This window comes from Dreissena polymorpha, chromosome 6, assembly GCF_020536995.1.
Source record: "Dreissena polymorpha isolate Duluth1 chromosome 6, UMN_Dpol_1.0, whole genome shotgun sequence".
NCBI classification, from domain to species: Eukaryota; Metazoa; Mollusca; class Bivalvia; order Myida; family Dreissenidae; genus Dreissena; species Dreissena polymorpha.
In genome coordinates, this window is record NC_068360.1 from 108,960,388 (window position 1) to 108,983,510 (window position 23,123).

Sequence of the window (23,123 nt, forward strand, 5' to 3'; positions counted from 1 at the left end):
AGGTCCAAACATTTGACTTTTTTCCACCTCCTGGAACATGCTTTGCACATTATCCAACCCGTTGACTTTAGAATAGTTGGTGTCTTAAACGAGAAATGGGGCAAAGTGACTCGGAGCTACCAGATTCAGAATATTCCAAACACCGCTTTGCAAGCATTGTTTTGCATACTGCCAATTGGAGCCGTCTCGGATTTTTCGCCGTGACGCAGTAAAAGGACCGTCGATTGATAAGCCCAATTACCAAGAAACTTCTGTTATGAAGAAAATTGTAACTGATTCTTCAATAAATCAAAACCCTTCCTGTCCAAACCAATGTCCATGCAACAGTGGAACTTCGGACGGAACCTTCTGAGCTGTCAGATGATGCAGCCGGTAAAAACGCAGACGACCAGGAACCACGTTCTTCCTCTTAGGATGCAACTGACCAACCGTCTGCTGTTTCCGACATGGCACATAATGCCTCGGATGATATCATCCAGATTCCTGACTTTGAGCAAACTATCCCTTACCAAACAGAGCCTACTGCAAGTACAACAACCGGTTCACCTGAGCCATGTTCTAGTTCTGTGTCTAGTTCATCCTCTACTGTTTTGTCTACTGCCTCACCATTCAGCAAGCATCTTCAGTTACCACATGCTCCTTTGAGTATATCTAAGGCTAAAGCGAAACGGAAATCGCTCCAAAAAGCCGTTACTGGTGTCAAATTTAGACAGATTATGATAGAAAGACAAAAGCAAAAAGAAAAACTTGAAAGGGAAAAACAGAAAAGAAGAGAGAGCTAAGAAAGCAAGAGAAAGACAAGGAAAAGGCTTTGAAGCAAAAGGAGAGAGAAGAAAAGAATAAGGTATGTGAAAAAAAACAGAGGTTGAAGGAAAAAGAAGTTAACAGGAAGATTAAGGAAGCAACTAAACGAAAACGGACTTTGTCAAGCAGCTCTGATTCATAAATTGCATATGAACCAAATGACGCATCTGACTACGAACTTGATATTGATGAACGCAAATGTGATGCCCTCTTCGATAATGACGTACCTGTCCCGTGGATTGCTTGTAACAATTGCTCTCGACTTTTCTACCGCAACTGTACCGACGTAACATTTGCCGACATGAGTGAGGAGGCCGCTGCGTTTCCTTTTGAATGCCTATTTTGTTGAATAACATGTGTTTATCGTAACAAATAATACAATTGAAATAAAATGTATAAAAATAAAAAACACTGACCGTTTTTTTAAAAACACACGAATGTTCGGAAATACACTCACCTCGTGTTCGGCTGACACTCCATCCCTTATTCAAGTTGACATAACATACGATGAGTAATGCACATAATTATAACGAATCTAAGCAAATGTAGCCAATACTCCGGTACAATTTATATGCACACATAGTCCGGAAATACACGCATGATCGGCGCTAGAAAGAAGCTCGCTTAAAGTGATATTATGGGCATCTAACAGTTTATAGGTGTCTATCGCAACCGTTGTTTATTTTTGGTGTTTTCACTTCATACACACTTATATTTGTTAATGCAGCATCAACATACTAAAACAATATCCCGGAAAAAAAAATACACTTTTAATATAAACCGTACTTTCGTTTGACAACTGATCATGCATGTACAATGTAAACCTATATTAATTTTTAGTGCAGATTCGTTCATACGACACAAAGACACAATTTTATTTTACGAATCGTTTCGGCTTAGAGGACTGGGCGAGTCATGTAAAATATGGAATATTAAATATATTTTTAATAAACAACTGGTAGCAAGATGAGTTACAGATAATTGGTCATTAACCACATTTTAACTTACTCTTTTGACCTGTTAATTCTTTTCAGCTTAATTCAACAGTGAAAAATACCCATACTATCACTTTAACTAATTACAAACGAAACTATATTGATTCACGCTAGTAACAGATTCCAAACTGCGGTAATATTTTGATTTTAATGAAGTAAAACAAAAGGCATATTTCTTGTCGGCCTGTATGTTGGTTGCCATTTTAGATGTAGACCTCGGCTTTTCTACCTCCAGAGCAGAGAGTATTGAAAATGTAAACGATATTTTGATTGGCCAACCGAACGAATTCGTGACACGTCAAAACGGCAACACACATTGTCACAACATATAAATATTCCAATTTTGTATTAACTAATTGCAACAACCTAAACATTGTAAAACAGACATACATTTCAATATGTACATTAAGAGGTTCCCTTTCAACACTACAGTAGTAAGTTGTTATCGTTCGATTATTGGATTTTTAAAGTAGTATTATGGGCATCTAACAGTTTATAGGTGTCTATCGCAACCGTTGTTTATTTTTTGGTGTTTTCACTTCATATACACTTATATTTGGTAATGCAGAGTCAAGATAATAAAACAATATCCCGAAAAGAGAAAAATAATGCATTTGAATATCAACCGTACTTTCGTTTTACGACTGATCATTCATGTACGATGTGAACCAAAATTTAGTTTTAGTGCAGAGTCGTTCATACGGCACAAAGACACAATGTTGTTTTGCGGATTATTTCGGCTTAGAGGACTGGGTGAGTCACGTAAAATATCGAATATAAAATATATTTGATCGAATATAAAATATATTTGTATAAACAACTGGTAGCGAGATGAGTTGCATATAATCGGTCAGTAACCACATTTTAACTAACTCTTTTGACCTGTTAATTCTTTTCAGCTCAATTCAACAGTGAACAATGTCCATAATATCATGTTAAGAAACATTCCGAATGTATTGCAGCCTTGAAACTCAACCACTTTGTGTTTACAGCCTTATTCAAACTCTTGGAAATTTTTATCATAGCCTTATCTTCTAAGTGGATAGCTTTAAGTCTGGCCTGTCTCTTTAGATATGCTGCCATTCTCTTCGGGGAGTTGTCAAGGAACTAACATAACTGTCTGAGAACTGTCTCCACAGTACTGATGTATTTCAAGTTAGTGTTGCTGTCGGTACATGCAAGGGCTAACTGTGACAAATACAATGAACATTAATCAGTACTAGATTTATTTCAGTTTAAACCGTTACTTCGTCTTTCTTAATCATAATTTTTCGCAAGGATTAATAAGTGGTTTATTTCCGTCTGTTTTCAATTTCCTCCTTTCTTTAAAATAATAATAGAAAACAGAGAAACAGCTTCAATGTTTTTCAATATCAATTTGCTCAACGTTTCGGTCAAAGACCTTCATCAGGAGTAAAACATTTGTAATCAAATGTACTCCTTTCTTTTGGACAGACTCGTTTGGTGCATAAAGCACAAGAATCATATTACGACATCCTAAATGAAAAATAAATGATAACATACGTTAAGAAGTCAACATAAAATTCTAAAATTAAAATACAACAGTTAAGATCGTAGCATACTGCGAGACCCTGAACTATTCACGCACAATTAAATCGATGACGTATTTAACAAATCGTCATCATTACTGAGAATAAATATCCAGTTGAGGTGACGTCATTCAACCTAAAGTTACGGTCTTCGTCATACCTTTGAATTAAACATTCTATATACACTCTTATATAGAATAAACATCATTCATGTTTAACAACCGATTGATGAAACTTAAAATTTACAGCTTTTTTACTAGACTTTATAATTACGCGAGTCGAGGATATATAAACTGAATTTTAAAGCTACTTTATAGATTCCTAAAATGCTGGTTTCAATTTTGTATCTGTGTGAATTAGATGGAATTATTGAAACCAGTTAATATACTTTTATACAAAAGCATCTTCAGTCTACAAAACAGGTAAAAAAATAAAGGTTAATGGTGAAACATAATAAATGCTATGGTATTAAGTATAGAATAGGATGTATACACCAAATTAACTCCTTACTTACTTCATTCATATAATTTACTGAAACATATTGAAAAAAGTGTCAATCAGTTGAATTACCTTAATTCCGAATCTACAATGCCCTGAATATTCAGTGCGTGGAAGCCTTTCTTACGTACAAACGCTTCATTGTGTTCCTTCGGGGCTATAATGGGTATCAGAGTTTCATCCACTGCTCCCATAACTTGTGGCAGTTCGCATAGTCTGAAGAATCCCTCCTTCACGCGTGTTTGTACTTGAACATCGACTGGAAACATATGGAATGTTTCATGTGTTTAAATTAATTGATAAATCATGTGCACAGTATATATTTTGTTAACTTTGATTTAGTTTTCGTTATCTATTGATTTTCATTTGACATATCAAAGCAAAACTAAATAAATTGGTGAATTAAAAACACAATGAAAAGTAAATAAACTTTAATTGTTTTATCCCTGAACAATTTGACCCATGAGTTTAAAGTTTATTATTTCCCTAAATATCTATAATAGATTGTAAGATATGATTTATTTAGAAATAAGAGTTTTAAATCTTGGTGGATGAATTGATGATAAATAAAAAGTATTTATAAAATAGAAATAAAGACATTTACTGAATGTTTATAATACACTTGTTGATTGAATTAACGTGCGAACGCATGTATAATTCGTGAGACGGATGATTTACTGATCCCATGAAGATCAGCCAGCTCTGAGTATATGTTCCCTTTTGCCAAGAATCATAAACTGACGAGAACCTGTAGGACATGAAACATTAAATATTATTATTACATTTAAGTATTTGAAAAAAAAAAGTAGCGTGTGTGCGTTTAAGAAAATGTTATTCTGCTAACTCAGTTGTTATATCCCCAATTATGTGTTCAGTGGTTGTGGGTTGTATAACAGAGTCCCCAAACAAGGAACATTTTAAATCATTTAGCAGAATCAATTATATTGAAGAATCACAGGACTAAGACAATTTTATACATTGTTTCGAGATTTACAGCGTTCATAAATTAACAAAAACCTTGAGCAAATTATTTTTTTTTAAGGCTAGGCTCCATTCAGCACCTATCCGAACATAAACAATATCCGAACTCCCATCTCTTTCAATGCAGATAGAAGCTTACAGCCACATCGATCGTTTATTGCACAAATGATTAGAGCGGCGGAAAGCGCATGTAGTTTAACTGTTGTTGAACAATATAATGTTATCACATAACACATACAGTAGGTTTTGACCTAACTAATATTCACTGCGTAAATTGCAATATTATTTTGATGTCTTTATTCCAATCGAATCATAAACAAAGGGCAGTAACTGACTTAATTTAATCCCAATTCAAACTGTTAAAGAAAATTAATCAACTTATAAGTAAATCATTTATAGGAAGCATGCAAAGTAAAATGTACATTTAGAAAATTGATCACCCCGTAGTCGGGCGTAGAATAATTACCTTAGTTTCAACTGTTATAGTTCTACCACGGACTGTTAGCAGCTCTTAATCATTGCGAATCAAGTTTACTACTGTATTTCAAGAACACTTTCTTTGATAGGTATGTCACGCGACATAAACATATCCTCTGGGATGTCGTCCAACAAAACACCGGGCGAAAAGCGTCTTACTCGGCGTCTACGCACAACAAACGCGGTGTCCATTTTGGTTTTGACGTTACTGCTACTGCTACTAACAGTCGAATTCGCCAGCATGTGTATCATGCATGTACGCAGCTGAAAGCAGTTAATGACAATGCAATCTGATTTCTCTTTTCCTCCACATCATTGCTTGTCCAGGAAAATTGCAGGGACTTCCCAAGTAATTCTCCACAAACTGAAGGAAATTACAATTTTTTTACAATTTAGCATTACTCTAGTTTTCTTTATAACATGTGGAAGTACAATCCATAACAACAAAGACACACATATTACATATATATGAGGTGTTTACGGTGTAAATGCTCACCACAAGTACTTTGTTTCAACACACCCTACATGAATTACATAGACACCATATGAAGTGCAATCAAACTGCTTTGCGTGAGGAACACTCTCCATGGTCCATTACTGGGGCTGTGTGGTTTCCAATCCTCGCCTGAACCTCTCATAAATGCACTGCAAACTGATAACACTCTTACATTGACAAGAAAAAACTAAATTATAATGTTGTAAACGCGAATATATATATATTCATAAGACACACGAACACTTAAATGGTACCGTGTTAGTGTTCATGTGTCGTATGAATAGATATTGTTGCGGGAAATTAAATTGGACGTAAATATGCAAAACAATAATAAAAACGATCATTTTGTTTATACAAACATATATTTTACCAGACCACATATGGCGTTGAAATTTCTGCAATTGCCATGAGAGACAATGATTTTTAATTGTTAAGCTTTATTTTAGGAAATATTACCAAATACGCTAAATGTTGTGTTAAAAAGAACAGTTGATATCTAACTTCACCATGTGTTTTGAGTTGAACGGCATTTTATCCACTATCCTTTGAATTTGAGAAGATAAATTGTTAAATTAAATTTTAATTAAAAATGTGTTGCGCATAGTAGCCTTAAGTATCGACAAATTATTATAGTAAAACAACTGTGCATTATCAATTATAGTGTTCACTTATCTCGAAATATAAATTAATTTATTCAACTCATGTATGCGATAGGAATTAAGCAATACATATGAAAAGAATAACCTTTCTAGTTCCTTAAGAAATTCTTTATTGATATAGAATCAGACGCATTCTATAGCCATATAAATCACAAATAATAAGTATAATTTCAAAGATCATCGTGAAACACATATGGATACATAAAAAATATATGTTCATTCATTAAATGCCGTTCTTAAAGGTATGGACAATGCACTTGTATTGTAAATAATTGAGGTGAAAGTGCGTCTCGGAACAGACAGTCTCCTAGTCAACTAAAACAAGAAAGAACGAGTCACCCATTTCTGACTAAAGTGGCAAGTAACAAACATGATTACTTTTTATGTTTGTTTAAACTTACTGACTATTGGAATGATCATTCCAGGACAAGTATTTACAGAAAAGGTAAAACATTTGGGGAAAAAAAATAGTTTATATCATAACCACCACACAATTTGGCTAAACTCCTATAGCCAATACTCATTTAAGTAAACTTTTAAGTTAAACACAAACAGTACATATAGTTTTAGAACATGAACACTAGTAAAGTAAACAAATGCCATATACACATTAAATAGTGCGGTAGTAAAACAACAAACTATAAACAGGCACAGTTAGTGTTTTTTTTTTGTTGTTTTTTTTTTTTGGGGGGGGGGGGAATTTATTAGTTTTCTGTAGAGTGTCCCGTATCTTCTTTAGCAATTTAACTGTGCCCCTTTGGTTTTCATTGATGGCACTCAGTATGGAAGTATGTCCTTCTCTAATTGCATTCAACACCTGTATTGTAGATTGTCTGATCGCCTCACTTATTGGATCCTAGTCCACAGCGGTCGTCCCCTGGGGGGCTGCCACCATAGGGGAAAACACCACCACCTGTTCCGATGTTGCTATCAGGGGCAAGGGGTTAACCGTCTCCCGCTGTTCCGCAGACGTCAGTGTCGGCACGACCTGCTGATTCGGCGTATCCTGACAATCAAGGACGACAAAAGACCCTAACCAGTCTTTGAACTCCTCCTAATCAATGTCTCATCTAATGTCATATTAAACTGATCTGACATCTCGTCAAATGTCTGTTCCCATTCACTACACTCCTTTTCTAAACCTGATTTTTCTTTCCCTGTCACAAGTACATAATGACACTTTCTATGTATATTTTTTAATAGACCAAACAACATTTCAACTTTTCTTTCGCTTCTATCAATGTGTGTAGATAAGATTCGATTTTCATTATCTATTTCTTTAATCACCCTTTTCAAATGTATGTGTTCAGTTACAACATGTTTTGTTTTACTGTCTAATAACTGGACCGTATCAGAATAAGCACTGCTAGCACCATCTTCAACAGTTAAGTTATTGCTCTTGGAAAAGACACAATCTTCTGCTCTAAATCTTTTCAACTCTGCATTTTTCTTATCTCGCACAAGTTTTCTTTCTCTTTTGTACAAAGAACCAATCTTCATTTTAAGACTGGCCTCAGTTTTATCAGAAACCTGAGCACCATACCTCTCTCATTCGGTCTGACGGATTGACAAATTCTGTCAGACCGGATGAGTATTTGTCAGACCAAACAAAAAGGGAGAAAACACAAAATGAAATGACGGTAACACATAGTATTTATTTATATCATAATGACATATAACAAGCAAGTAGTTATGACTCATTCAATCATTGGGTACAATTTTACACGTATATTAGTATGTTCACGTGCTTCAAAGACATACATTTGTAATTAAGAATTAACAAGACTATTGCCAAGCAATATATGTCACCTACCGGCTCCACCATTGTCAGATTATTTTTTTATTTTTTTTTATTTGTTGCCATAGCAACCACAATTTTTGCCGTAGGAAGAAAATGAATTGACGTGCATAATGTCCATATTCATGTTTGAAGTTTCATGAAAAAATATGAAGAACTTTTAAAGTTATCGCAGGATCCAGAAGAGTGTGCAGGATACACCATTTTCAGCAGAATTTCTAGTCTATTTGTTGCCATAGCAACCAGAATTCTTGACGTAGGAACAAAATGAAATGACGTGCATAATCTCCATATTGCCATATGTCCATGTTTCAAGTTTTATGAAAAAATATGACGAACTTTCAAAGTTTTCGCAGGATCCAGAAAAGTGTGACGGACAGACGGACCGACGGACACACAGAGCGAAAACCATAAGTCCCCTCCAGTGAAACCGGTAGGGGACAAAATGCACTTTCTATTGTATCAATTTCTTTAAAACCCTTTTCGACCGAAAGCAAAGCATATAAATTATTTTATGGCAAAATTCTAAATAACTATGTCGTTGATATATGATATATTTCAAAGCTGTTTGGTTTTATTTTTTACTGTAAGTTGTCATCAAATGATTGTTGCAGTTTTTTTAGGGTGTTAATTTGTAGATTGGGATTTTATTGTTTGAATAAAATTATAGTATCGTAAATGCTTCTATATCGTAACTCGGGCACATACGACCGATCTTACAATCCTCGTGAACAGTGTAAATAAGACCCTTGTAAATAACCTCATTACGAGCTCTCGCAATCAACGATTTCTTTACTTTCGTTATCGTTTCGTTGAGTTGAAATGCAACATTGTCAACATCCGGTATCGTCTGCAACAAAAATATGACAGACAGTTCGAAAGTTGCAAGCCGGGCCAAAATCTGGTCCCACAATGAGAAAGAGGAATCAAACGCCACTACAATGGGCTGTTTGGCAAGTAGTCTAATTTTACAACAGCTAAAAACAAAAACATCTTGTGGCATCAGATTGGCGAGAGGTAAGTTTCGATATGAAAAATTATGTACTGAGTTGACTGTCAAATCGATGAATTGTTTAATAGTAGGTATTATAAGGTCAGATCAGTCTGTTTTGCGTTAAAACGATAAATTAACTTGTAATTTAATGCATACATATTGTTTTTGATATTTATAGATTTATATGTAAAAATGCAAAGTGAATCCGGACTTATCTATATATTAATTTTCTTTTTGGCAAATTAAATATTTTGGTATGATGTTTAGATATTTCAGCTAGGTTACCATCTATATTTGTGTTGGACTGTTCCAACCCGTTTTCATATTAGAGTAAAGTGGGTAGTTATCGCCCATTTAACATGTTTTTGCATTTAATGTCACTAACTTGCGATTTATTCGCAATCAATTTGTACACTTTTTGGCAAATTAAATATTTTGGTATGATGTTTAGATATTTCAGCTAGGTTACCATCTATATTTGTGTTGGACTGTTCCAACCCGTTTTCATATTACAGTAAAGGGGGTATTTATCGCCCATTTAACATGTTTTTGCATTTAATGTCACTAACTTGCGATTTATTCGCAATCAATTTGTACACTTAGGTTATTTGACAGTTGAACGTGAAAATGCCGATATGCTTACAATAGTCTTAACGTGTTTGATGCAAGAATGCACTAACAAAAATACAAGGTGTATGTTGGCAGTTTTCGGACACTTGAGGTAGTTATCGTCCACTTTATAAGTTATAAAAAAAAATCAAATTCTTGTACTGAAATTGAAGGTTTATGTGATTTTTTCTTTAACAAAATTAGTTTTGAACAAAATCACAAAGCAAATCAAAGAAACATTGTACGGTTGAGTTACAAGCATCTTTAACAGTGGAATCGGTAGTTGCAAACTTTTCTGATTCCTTCCGCTTTGACACAGCGCCACTCTTTGCCATAGTTATAGCAATTTTTAATTGGCATCTGAATATTTTTGTCTTAGTTTCTTTGCCATGATTCTGCATACTCAAAGGGGTAATATATAGTTTGGATATACTTACTTCAGCATGAACGATATTTTCCCGCAATTGACAATTCTGAGTGGTAATGTTCGACCATCCAAGTAAATAAACAACGGTGATTGTTTTTGGCATTAACGATTAACAGTCATTATATAAAGGATACAAATTATTATTTCTCACTATTTCAACACTTTATAGCATTAAACAGATGTTTTGTGACTAACAATGATTTGTAACCTACCTTACAGATGTTGATGCTCACATTAAGATACGGTGTGGTTTTCATCGATCGAAAACAAAAAGCGCTTAATGAATCTGGTAGAAGTCGTTCTTAGAAAAAATGCTAGATGTATGATGTCATAATAAATGACATAATTTTTTCAAATACGTATAAGAAATAACAATAATTTAAATGAGTGCGATAAATACCACCGGACGATATTACCCGACCCTACTCTACACTTAATTATTTGCGCCCTGATATTTAATTTACAATAGAAATAAATAACTGCAAATGACATACTTGTCATTAAAGTTATATTATGGGCATCTAACATTACATAGGTGTCTATCGCAACCGTTGTCTATTTTTGATGTTTTCACTTCATATACACTTATATTTGTTTATGCAGCATCAACATACTGAAACAATATCCCGGAAAGAGAAAAATAATGCATTTGAATATCAACCGTACTTTTGTTTGACAACTGATCATGCATGTACGATGTGATACTAAATATAGTTTTAGTGCAGATTCTTTCATACGACACAATTTTGTTTTACGGATCATTTCGGCTCGAATATCGAATATCAATATCGAATATAAAATATATTTTTATAAACGACTGGTAGCAAGATGAGTTGCAGATAATTGGTCAGTAACCACATTTTAACTAACTCTTTTGACCTGTTAAAGTGATATTATGGGCATTTTTCACTGTTGAATTGAGCTGAAAAGAATTAACAGGTCAAAAGAGTAAGTAACCATCACTCACGTGACAACCATACGCATGTTCGAACCGCACATGTACCTGTTTTGTGGGGTGCGTTATGTTTAGACATACGTTCTGTGTTGTACTCCGTAACGCACAAAACTGAAAATTGTCTAACACTGGTACGGTCAATTACGCAGGAACCTGTCGTTGGGGGCCGAACTAAGTAGACCATTTGACACACTGACGATGTTCCGTACGCTGTTAAGTCCCAGCCATGACGATGTGATTCTCGACAACACTGGAATATAACAAAAATCTAGCAAGCATCGTGTTACAAAAAAAAATTAAGTGGGAGGGTGTGTGGTAAAGGTAAACTTGTAAACCATAGCGCGACCTACCCTGTGATGCGACGAGCTAGTAAAAGACCGACAATTTGCACGGGCAGTGGTTTTGTACTTAGTGGACGAGTCTGTGTGTTACAGTAGACAGGGTAGGATGGATTATAACACTGGGGTTTGGTTGTCGGCGATCCCTTTAGGAAAATAGCGTTTGCGTTGAATAAGACAGTTTATTCTTGAGCGAATAAACATTATACGGCATTTTTATAACTTTTCTTTTGTTCGTTATTCGTGCTTGACGGTCCCTTTTAATCGTGCCTTAATAAACATACAAAAATAAACATTCCGTATACGCTGGCTAAAATAATTTTCAATTTTGTTTCCGATCATGAACTTGGCTTCCGCATGAAATTTTACAAACAGAAAAACCTGCGGAAAATACATATGTTATACCATTTATTTGTACATATAATTCTAAAAATAAAGAAGTGTTCAGTGTCCTGAAAATTAATATTGACATTTTAAAAACTAAGTTATCCAAGAATGAACCAAATTTTACAAAATTCAAAAATAATTAAGTATAAAACACAACACCTAATTTAAAGCAGTTACTCACACAATCTAATAACAGTCCAGCCCATTGTGAAAAAATGTAACGATCCAAGATGCTACATGTAGCAAGTGTTTTGCCCATAGGCTTGAGCTGGCCGTTAAAGACTCCTTCAAAGTTACAAACATGGACATTATCATTGACCTGCTAGTGTTCATGTACTATTTTTATAGAGGCTCGACGAAGGACCATTTGAATTGTTTAACATATTTTTTACTGTTTTGAGATTAATGACCACAAAATAATAGAATAACATGTCATAGAAAACGGAAATTAAATATGTTTATATAAAAATTTAGATTCAGTTGTCTATATCAATGCAGTTCTATCTCAAATCTCTTTTTTTACTAATTTAATTGCATAGAATACAAAGTGGGGGAAAAATGAGAATTTTGACAAAAATAGTGTTACTTAGTGTCAACAAAATAGTTTAAATACAAATTTTAAATAATGAACTGTTGCGTATTTGTTAATCAAAGAATGTGTCTAATGAATAATGCAAATTATGTTTGCTAGGTTGCCTTTATAGACATTCATGTCTTCATATTTGTCGTATATTTTAAGATGCCCATCACTGATATGAAGTGATTATTAAAGTAATATTATTGGCATTTTTCACTGTTGAATTGAGCTATAAAGCATTAACAGGTCAAAAGAGTTAGTTAAAATGTGGTTACTGACCAATTATCTGCAGCTCATCTTGCTACCAGTTGTTTATTAAAAACATATTTTATGTATGATATTTTACATGACTCACCACGTCCTCTAAGCCGAAATGATCCGTAAAACAAAATTGTGTCTGTGTCGTATGAACGAATCTGCCCTAAAACTAAATTTAGGTTCAAATTGTACATGCATCATCAGTTGTTAAACGACAGTACGGTTGATTCAAATGCATTAGTTTATATCTTTCCGGGATATTGTTTAAGTATGTTGATTCTGCATTAACAAATATAAGTGTATATGAAGTAAAACCCCCAAAAATAAACAACGGTTGCGATAGGCACCTATAAACTGTTAGATGCCCATAATATCACTATAATGTTTAGCCCGAAATTTATTCAGCTACGGTACTATGTTTTCATATCAGCTCCAGTGTCGCACAATGCACTCGAACAGTGCGACACATTTTTTTATCATGCTCTTCATTCATGCTTGTTTTATTATTTTCAATACTTTGGCAAACATGTAGTTAAAGGTATTTTTTTCTCATACAAATATTTTCTAAGTATTAAACAAGTGTAATCGCATTTGTAAGTTCCTTTTTCACATCAATAGTTAAATAGTAATCTCTAATCTATGTCGCATATTCCCCATACGGTTTTTAGTTGTGTCAACTTAAACTTTCTGAAAGTACGGTTGATATTCAAATGGATCATTTTTCTCTTTCCGGGATATTGTGTTAGTATGTTGATGCCGCATTAACAAAATAAGTGTATATGAAGTGAAAACACCAAAAAATGAACAACGGTTGCGAAAGACACCTATAAACTGTTAGATTCCCATAATATCACTTTAAATAAACACTGAAAATATACATTAAAACGTTATTTAAACACAACAGTTTCACTCATACATCATCGTTCTAAAGCTGAAAAGTCCCATCAGCCTCATGCCATGGCATGCACAGCCAAATCTCCTTTAAGCGATTAAATACTTAATCACACAAACAGTGCTACATGTACCTGGCAATTTGAAATTGTCAAATTTGACATTGACAAATCGTTCGTTGTTCATCAATTCCTGTTTATTTATGAACTCATTCGCCCGTGCAATGGCATCGCAACCTTCAAACACTTAAACATGCTCCACCAAGTTGTTTCAAAATGGCACCGGCAATCGCGCATGCGTTACATTGATCCCGCCCATATACGAATACCTTCGTCCATATGGACTCAATAGTGATACTGGATGATATGTGGGAAGTTCATCATATGTCGTTGTAGAAGAAAAAGTGGATGGCTGTTCTCTCGTTTATTTGTCGGTGTTGGGGACATCTTGAATTGGGCTTGGAGTTGGATCTCTACGTGGACTTTTGGGTTCTGATGATATATCATGAGTTTCTGAAGTATCATCTGGATAAAGTGGTAATGGTGTGGGAGAGTAAAGCGATTGGGTGTCCTCCTCAGCCAAACGGAAAGTCTTAACGATGATGTTTTCCTTCTTCCGGATGGAGTGAATGTCAGATGATCGAATTCCGAGAAGTGATGCAAATTCTTTGATAATGGTGGTGCTGTCATGAAAAGTAAACAATCTCCAAGTAATTCAGGGGCGTCTTTAACCAATGACTTGCGCCGCTTTAACGATTTCATTGCCCGACGGTCACTGAAGAGTTGTGGTTTAGACGGACTTGAAATAGTCCAGCAATGGATTCGGCAAAGGCCTTGATAGAGTCGAAGGTGATGATGATTGCAAGGAGGAAGAGATAATGAGTTGCCTTGTGCTTTGGGGGGGGGGGGGTTCTTAAAGGCTTCTTCCCATTTAGAGAGGCGGTCTTCAATACCAGGTTTTTCTTACAGTAGACCATTTTACATAAAGTAGCAGGCGTACTGTGACTCAGGGGAAAGATGTCCATCGACATCATCGATCTGAACATATTTCAGAGGGTTGACTAAGAAAAAAAAGCATATTCTGGATTAAAAGAGGCTCTTTGGTGCATTCGCCATTTCGGTCGGATCTGTCAACATGTATTTCTTTACTTTGTGCATGTAAAGACGTTGTTAGTGATAAGACGTTGTGTTCAGGTTCGTTCCTGTACTGTATCTAAAATAATAACATAATATTACAGGATATGACCTTGCGTTAAAAACAACTTTACATAAAGTGGCGCTTCGTTACGTTATCGCGCTAAAATCGCGACATTCTGGGAGCCTCAAAATAATTAAGCAACATGTATCAATGAGTCTGATCAAATGTTCATCTTACAAAAATACTTGAAGCACAAATTATTAGTCAAAATAATTATCTCAGTTACTCTCAAAGTATCAATTAATCACCTAAACTCCAGAATAGAATTCTTTATAAGTTCATTTTGTATCACATGTGTATCAATCACATTGTTTATCAACTTTTTATCGCGCTGTTAAAGTGATAAGACGTTGTGTTCAATTTCGTTCTTTTATTGTATTTAAAATTATAAAATAATATAACAGCATGTGACCGTTACGTCACGTGAAAAACGACGTTACATAAAGTGGCGCAACGTTACGTTAACGCGTCAAAACCGCGACATTGCCACTGTTGATTTTTTAATCATGTATACAAGGTCGTCTATCTGTTTAGTGATCACATATGGGCCTTTCCACTTAGGAGACAGTTTGCTTCATTTTCAAGGTCGGCGTGTTGTGTCGTGCAACCATACAGGGTCACCAATGATGAAAGGTCGAACATTTGCATGCAAGTCATAATGACGCTTGCGATAGTTAATTTCGCTTTTTAAGACGTTTTCTGGCTTGATTGTGGATTGTTATGAGATTATCATTTAGGTCCGTTACATATGTTTCAGGTTGATCGGCTGCATTGCACTGAGGCGGCAAACCAATACATGATTGTAAAGGCAAGATTATTTCATGGTTGAAAATCATCCGGTTCGGTGTTTGACCAGTGCTGGAATTAACAGACGAAGGGTATGCCATCATCCCATCACCTTTGGTTTGAAGTACAATACATTATCCAACGTGTTCGATTAAAACGTTCAACCATCAGTGTTTTTTTTTTACCTCCGAGTCCTGCGTCCTGGACTTACAAAAACCTCTAGGGATGAAAAGTTTCGAATTATGTGAGTCCCAGAAATGCATTAACATTTCTCAAAAAATATCGTTCACTATTTGAACTCATTCTTTCAATTCGGGGACTCGTAGATTTGAAAGATATCGAGTTCCAGGACTCAGATGAGAACACAAACGATTGAAAGCTATAACATTTTCTTTTTAATATATTGCATTATTTCATCACTAACTAACATCATAATTTAAACACATTTATTTAAATAATTGAATAATCATAACTTTATTTGTAAATGTTAATGTTTCTTTTATGACTGACAATAGTAACTGACATTTTCTTGATAGTCCGCCAAATTCGTCTGTCCGTCCGTCAGTCGCCCGTTTGTTTCAATTATATCCCTGATCTTGCGTCCCAATATGCTGAATCTGTTCTTTAATATCCCAAATGTATGTTAAATAATCACTCTAGGCCTACAGAGTGACCTGCTGAATTTGTCACGGGACTGGTTCACTGGTCGTAGATAGAATGTCTGCAAATAACGAGAACAGCCAAACCCGCTGTCTCCGATGAGTAGGCCAGAATGATGTCCTGTAATGTATAACATAGTTTAAGACGGACTAATTACTAGCGTTTTAGTTAAATCGATATACCAATATACGACCCTGAATATCACAACATAAGACAGTACGCAGTACAGTGTCAAAATAACACAGTAGGCATGCTCAATGGGGAAATACAATGTAAAGAGATGCAAAGTCTGAGAAAACCAAAAACCAAATCTTCGCTAACTCAATATGAGTGTCTGATAATGCAGTCACGATATAAAACAAAGCACAGTTACCCCATCCTTACAATGCATTTTATGGGACATCATTCAGTTATTCCATTGGCTTCAACGCCTGAAAGAAAATGCATTATGATATAAAATAATAGACATGAGTAGAACTCGTCGAGCCTCGACATTTCGTTGTCCTTATATGCACACGATGTACACTACCATACTAACTATCAATGTGATATGAATTCATAAAACATATATACGAAAAAAACGCGACACATGTTTAAAAGTTGACCGTTTTCAAACCAGCTCATAAGTTCACGATTCCTCCATATCCTGGCGTCGTGTGTCCTCCCCGGCCAGTTCACTGTGAAACTTGTAATTATGCAGTCCGCATCGCAAATTGCCTGAAACAAAATAAATGCATACGAATTATACTATCGTATTCAGGGGACCGGGCCGTACATTTTTTCAAAAGAAACCAGTACTTTTTACCTCGCGAAATGATTTACTTGACAATTTTAAACCACACAATAACTATATCATACATAACCGAATAGTAAATACATAAATCAAGTTAATAAATATCATGACCTCAACGTTCAACATTGAATATCGAAGTTTAACGACGTTAGTGCATTATCTTGATGTGTATTGCACCTGTACGTTTATGGTCGGGATCCCTTTCCGTGCCATTTTTTTTTTAAACAACTGCACCCAATTGTATAAACGCTGGTTAAAGTTAACGCTCGGTAACTTTTAAACCTTGGTAAGTTTGCGGATATTCAGGTTTAGTAACCGTCAAGGTAACTCGATTGTATAAACATGAAATACCGCAACGTAACTTAACCGCGCATAGTGGAATTTAACCAACGGTAAATTTAACCAAAACATTTCCACAATGCATTTTCTAATGACGTAATTTTCGCGCGAAGTATCACGCTTCGATTTCGTTAACAAACAAAATAAACAGAGTCATGTTATTTTTTTATCAAATTCATTTACAAATGCTTTTACAATAAAATAAAGTGTACATTTTAACTATGAGTTCATCAAATTTTTCAAAATGTTTACGAACATATGTCACAGACCAGGGAAAAAAATATCATGATGTCGAGATTTGCCTCATTTAGCGGAATCCCTGGTGCTTCCAACTGCGAGAGAGTGCTTGCAAAGACGCCTAATTTTCTTGTTTTTTAAATGCTGTAACATATAAATGGTCGTCGTAACATGCTAGCCTATTCTTCTAATTTTGCTTATAACCCGTTTTCATATGACTGAGTTATAAAATAATATCTTTCGCCGAATAACGATGTTTACACATTCAAAGAACAACGCTGAGTATATCATTAACTTAAAATTACATCCGAAAATCACTCTGTCTGTAGTCCAATATTGCATATTGAAATTGAGAAAAGTGCGCGTCGTTTTGACGATTTATTATAAACGCGACTTATTTCACACGTACATGCACTGTATATCGACGCATTTCAATTGTCAATTTATCACATTTTCCTTATTTCGTGCAATGTGCATTGTTTATAATCCGTGCATATACTTTTGACATTTTTAGAATGTACAACAAGCCATACAAATATCGCACAATTCATAAATTATCTGCAATATTTGCTTTCCGATTAAATTCATGTTGGGCATAGAGATGTGTAAAGAATAAGATGATAAAAATAGCACCACACTGGAATTTGGAATGTCCCATTTTTTACACGGGTATTAACAATTCATTTATCTGTTGTATAATGGAATGTTTTTCATTCTTTGTTTACTTATATATTAAATTATTTTCGTGTACAATCAGGGCATTTACCATAGACAAATAAAACATTGTGTAAGTTTAAACATATGTTTGTATGCAGAAATCTGCAAATGTAACCGAGTTTACCAACGGCTATTATTTGTTAAACTGCTCCGGTTCATTTGAACAGCAGTAATGTAGAGTACGTGACGTAGCGTGTGACGAAAAAGAAAGTTTATCAAGTTCATAAACTCATTTAAAAATAGTAATAGGATTGCATAAGGGTCTTTGTTAAACTATGCTAAAATACTTATTAGAGACCCTAGATGCAAAATCGTCAATTATTGAGTTAAATGGATTATTTATGGATTTTAAAGGATTATTAAAGGTAAGATACTAGTTCGAACGTGTTTTTGTTTTTGTTTGTACTTGTCAAGTAGGGGGTTCAGGTTATTTTTTTATTGTCTGAATCTGTTGTGTTTTTCTCGTTATTTGGATAGAGAATATCATTACCTACAAAACAAGACCAATATCATCTTTATAGCACAAATACTTTTTAAGATATGGAATTTTTAAGATCTCGTTTTTAGGGATTTTTGTGCGCAGTTCCTATGCAATTATATAATGGGAAGTACTATGGTAGATGGCACCGAAATACTACAAAACAATGCAAATTTGTTCTTTAAATGTTATTTCAGCTAAGCTTATTCAGTAAATGCATAATAAAGTATACATTTTTAGAAAGGTAATTTGATCAGTGATATTTTTTAACAAGTTATGACAATTTTTTACGAAAATCCAGTCATATAACAGAAAAAACCGTTGCCATGGAAACGGGTAATAAAAGCATACAATATGAAAATTGCTAATATTAAATATTTTTTGTCAATTAAAAGACAAAAGACTTTTACATATGGTGGTTTGCAAAGTTAAGACCATTACTAATAATATTTAGCAACATTTTACGGAATCTGTCTCCATAGCAACCAAAATCAAAAGCATAAAAGGAAGAATTGAAAGCATAAAACTACGCAATTTGTAAATAATTTAGGTTCAATAAAACTCTTATCCCAATACTCATAATCAGCACAAAACACTATCAATTTGATAACCATACATCACTGCACATGACATGTACATGCATCTATTTGCAAAGAACAGTGAAAAAGGGTTGCCATAGAAACAAGTCAAAACACCCAAAAATTTTAAAAAGTGCGAAAAAAGGTATTTGTGAAAAGTGTTTGATTGGTTTCATAAGTATGTACTTCCAAATGACTTCTCTTACTGAGAATGGTATATTGTGAAACTTAAGGTTATGCAGAAAGCTGTTTCCATAGCAACCAACAATTTAAAATTAATGAGGTACAATAACAACAGTGTATTAACAATAGTGTACGCGCAAAAAGTCCCTTCAATCAACCTTACATCCTTTGTCTCTCTCACTTCTTATATTAAGGTATTATTCAGATTAAAACATGACATTTTGTTCATGCTTTTTGTGAAAACTAAGTTCTGAAAAAGAAAGAGCAGTGACTAAAATATACAAATACTTCAGTTTCTTTTAGTACATCTTTAGTGAAATAACAATTTTCAGTTTTAAGCAGCATTCTCATGCCGTGGTGAAATTACTCTGTAAGGCACATAACCTTGCGCATGTTAGATTGATAATCAAAACTATATTTATTATATATAAAACTTCTTTCATTATCATCATCATCATTATTAAATAAATAACAATGTCTCCAGTGTCCTCCCCTTTTAAAACTGTCATCTATTGACACAATATTTAAGTCAAGAAATCCTTTGAGCATTATATATATTTTTAAAATAATATTTTTGTAACCATACCTGGATACAAACAAAATACTTTGACTCAATTATGACAGTATCAGATCACCTTTCTCCATGTCAATAATCACAAGTTTTCTTTCCCTTTTGTACAATTTACTAATCTTCATTCTCAGACTGGCCTCAGTTTGATCACAAACCTGAGTACCATACCTCTCTTTGAACTCGCACAAAGAAGATTTAAAAGTAATTTTCCCGCAACAAAATTGTTCAAAAGCTGTGATAACATCTTTGTTGGTCAAGGCCTGTTTCCCGGTATCAAGGTTATGCGATTCTGAAATGGCAAAAATAGACGCATCAATAGCTAAAAAGTTAAATATTAAGCTGGTGTGTGCGGTCTTGTCATATTGGCACGCCTTGTGTCATAATAGCAGGACGGCTTTAAAGTTATAAATATAGCACGCTAGACACGGGCTAGTATTAATCAGAAACAACTGGGCCTTTTAAACGCATGACGGCATGTTATGTAAATATTTTATGGTAAAGTATGTAAATAAAGTCATGTAATTTTTTTTTTTTAAGTGAATCACTGCTACTTAAATGTTAAATAGTAAGTTAAACCTAAAAGCCTAGCATGCTAGGCTTAGGAATTTAGTTTGTTAATTTTCTTCAATTTCAGAATTAAATTATAAGTTGTAAGTTATGCTTCTACATGTCCCGACCAGCAGTACATGTATACAAATTATAAATGTGAAGAAAAAAAAAATAAGAATAGCCCTGTTTATATCCACATCATGGCTCATCACGATGGCTTCATGGTTTTTTACTACTCCACTCTTCAAAACAGAACATGGTCACAACTGCCCACAGTCACAATCCACAACATGTGGAACTGAAACAAAAAGAATTAACCACAAAGAACCATGCTCTTTCAATTTTCTTTCACTCGCAATTATAAATAACAGCAAAATTGTCAATTTCAAAAAGATACACCAAAGGAGCACATATACCATTTAATACATTAAAAAGAAATTATGGTTGGATATAAGTTGAGAAAATCATCAAAATGATATTATTAATTATATCTATAGAAGGATATATTTATTTCCGTATAACATTACCATGAATATGACCTTTTTATCACGAATACTTGGGGGTTGAAAACTAATATAAAATGCATGCGTTTATGCATGGGCACAAGGATCAAAACAGTTATGACATACGTAGCGATTAACTTTTGTAAAATCAAGCATATTTAACGACGTAATTAAACTCCCGGGACATCATTTATGATATAAATTTAGGTCTTGATCTATACTTTTTATTGTGAATGTGAGCATCACAAGTCTGCTGTTATTTATATTTGAACACAAAGATAAACAAAACAAACAAAGTCAAAGATAAACAAGAACAATTAAATGTGGAATTTAATGTACCTAATAAAATCCCAGCCATTTTAAGACACCTAATCTTTGACTCAAACAATACAGTCTATTGAGTATTGACATAAGACGATAAGTCATAACTTCATGACATAAGTCCCTGAAAAGGTCTTATTTATCTGAAAAATAATTAATTCAAATCGTCAATAAATTAATCAAAAACTGCAATATATTTATTTTTCTTCACTTTTATACACAACTGGAAACAATTCACAGACAATATATTTATAAATCTAATATTCCAATAACATACGTTACAACGAGTGCGAATTTACAGCGGTGCGAAATTTCGTACCTCAGGCTCAGAGAGACAGCGGCCGTAAAGGTCACTAAACATGCATGTAAATAAAGCCAATTCCGGAAGGATTTACTCATTACAAAACCAAAATACTGGTTTAAATCACGAGAGGAATAATTAAAATTGATAAATCAACCATTTCAATAAGACTATATAAGCTATTTACCGTAAAATTCTCCGATGACTTTTTTCTGTTTACATTTTCACCAACTTCTAAAGGTCATACGCCATGCGAAAATATATCACCATGTAGCTTGGAGTGTTATCTTTTATTTCATTGGCTTTACAAAGCGATACGTCATCAAACAGCTCCCGGATAGCCAATCAAAAAACGACTACCTCTTAAAGAACAGACTAAACCGCGGCCGTAATACACTAAACATGCAGAACGTCGTCGAATCGGCGCATTTCTAGATAAAGTTTAAAAAGGTTTCTAAAACTCGTTATAGTTTAAAAATGTCATTTATAGTTAAAACAAATATTAATTTTATAATAGATAACCTTTATTTCTATGAAACAATCTTTGAAACGGTAAAAAAAACGGTTTATTTCACACCAGTAATTCTGGCCATTTCCACTCCGATTACACGATAACGTCACGTGACCTGAACCCCCTATGTAACTTGTGTCGTTTACTGTTTTCGGAGAAATGATTTTAACATGGGCGCCATTGATGCATCGGATCACACACGGCATATCCATAACATTATATAAAAAACACGTTCTGCGCGTCCTTAAATTCGTCGTCCGAAGTCGGAAAACGTATTGCCCTTTAAATTAAGTCAAATAAAGTGTCAGTCGCTGTAATTGTCTGTTTACTTGTCGAAATGTTCAAGGTTGTCGATGGTTAGCTTTTATTATGTCGCGCGACTCGGCCATTTTGTGTATGTTACCTCTTGGTTACTTGTACTTACCCACCTAGAAAAGCAGGGTATGTTTTAACTGGGTTTTAACCGATCGGTTTAACTTACCCAATTTTATACAAACGCTTACCGACCAATAACCAACAAGTTACCGACTTTTAACCGCCGGTATGTGGTTAACCGCCGGTTTAACTGTTTATACAATCAGATGCTGGTAGCAAGATGAGTTGTAAATAATTGGTCAACTAATTCTGTTGACCTGTTAATTCTTTTCAGCTCAATTCAACAGTGAAAAATGCCCATAATATAACTTTAAAGTTATACTATGCGCA

The 23,123-nt window shown here is 34.3% G+C and overlaps 1 long non-coding RNA gene across 1 annotated transcript; it reads right to left on the bottom strand.

Moving 5' to 3' along the window:
* Window positions 1-19,074: 19,074 nt before the first annotated feature.
* Window positions 19,075-22,539, bottom strand: LOC127836474 (uncharacterized). Its single transcript, XR_008028777.1, has 2 exons — window positions 22,095-22,539; window positions 19,075-21,749 (listed from the first exon to the last, which is right to left on the bottom strand). It is a non-coding gene; the product is annotated as an uncharacterized LOC127836474 (long non-coding RNA).
* Window positions 22,540-23,123: the final 584 nt, after the last annotated feature.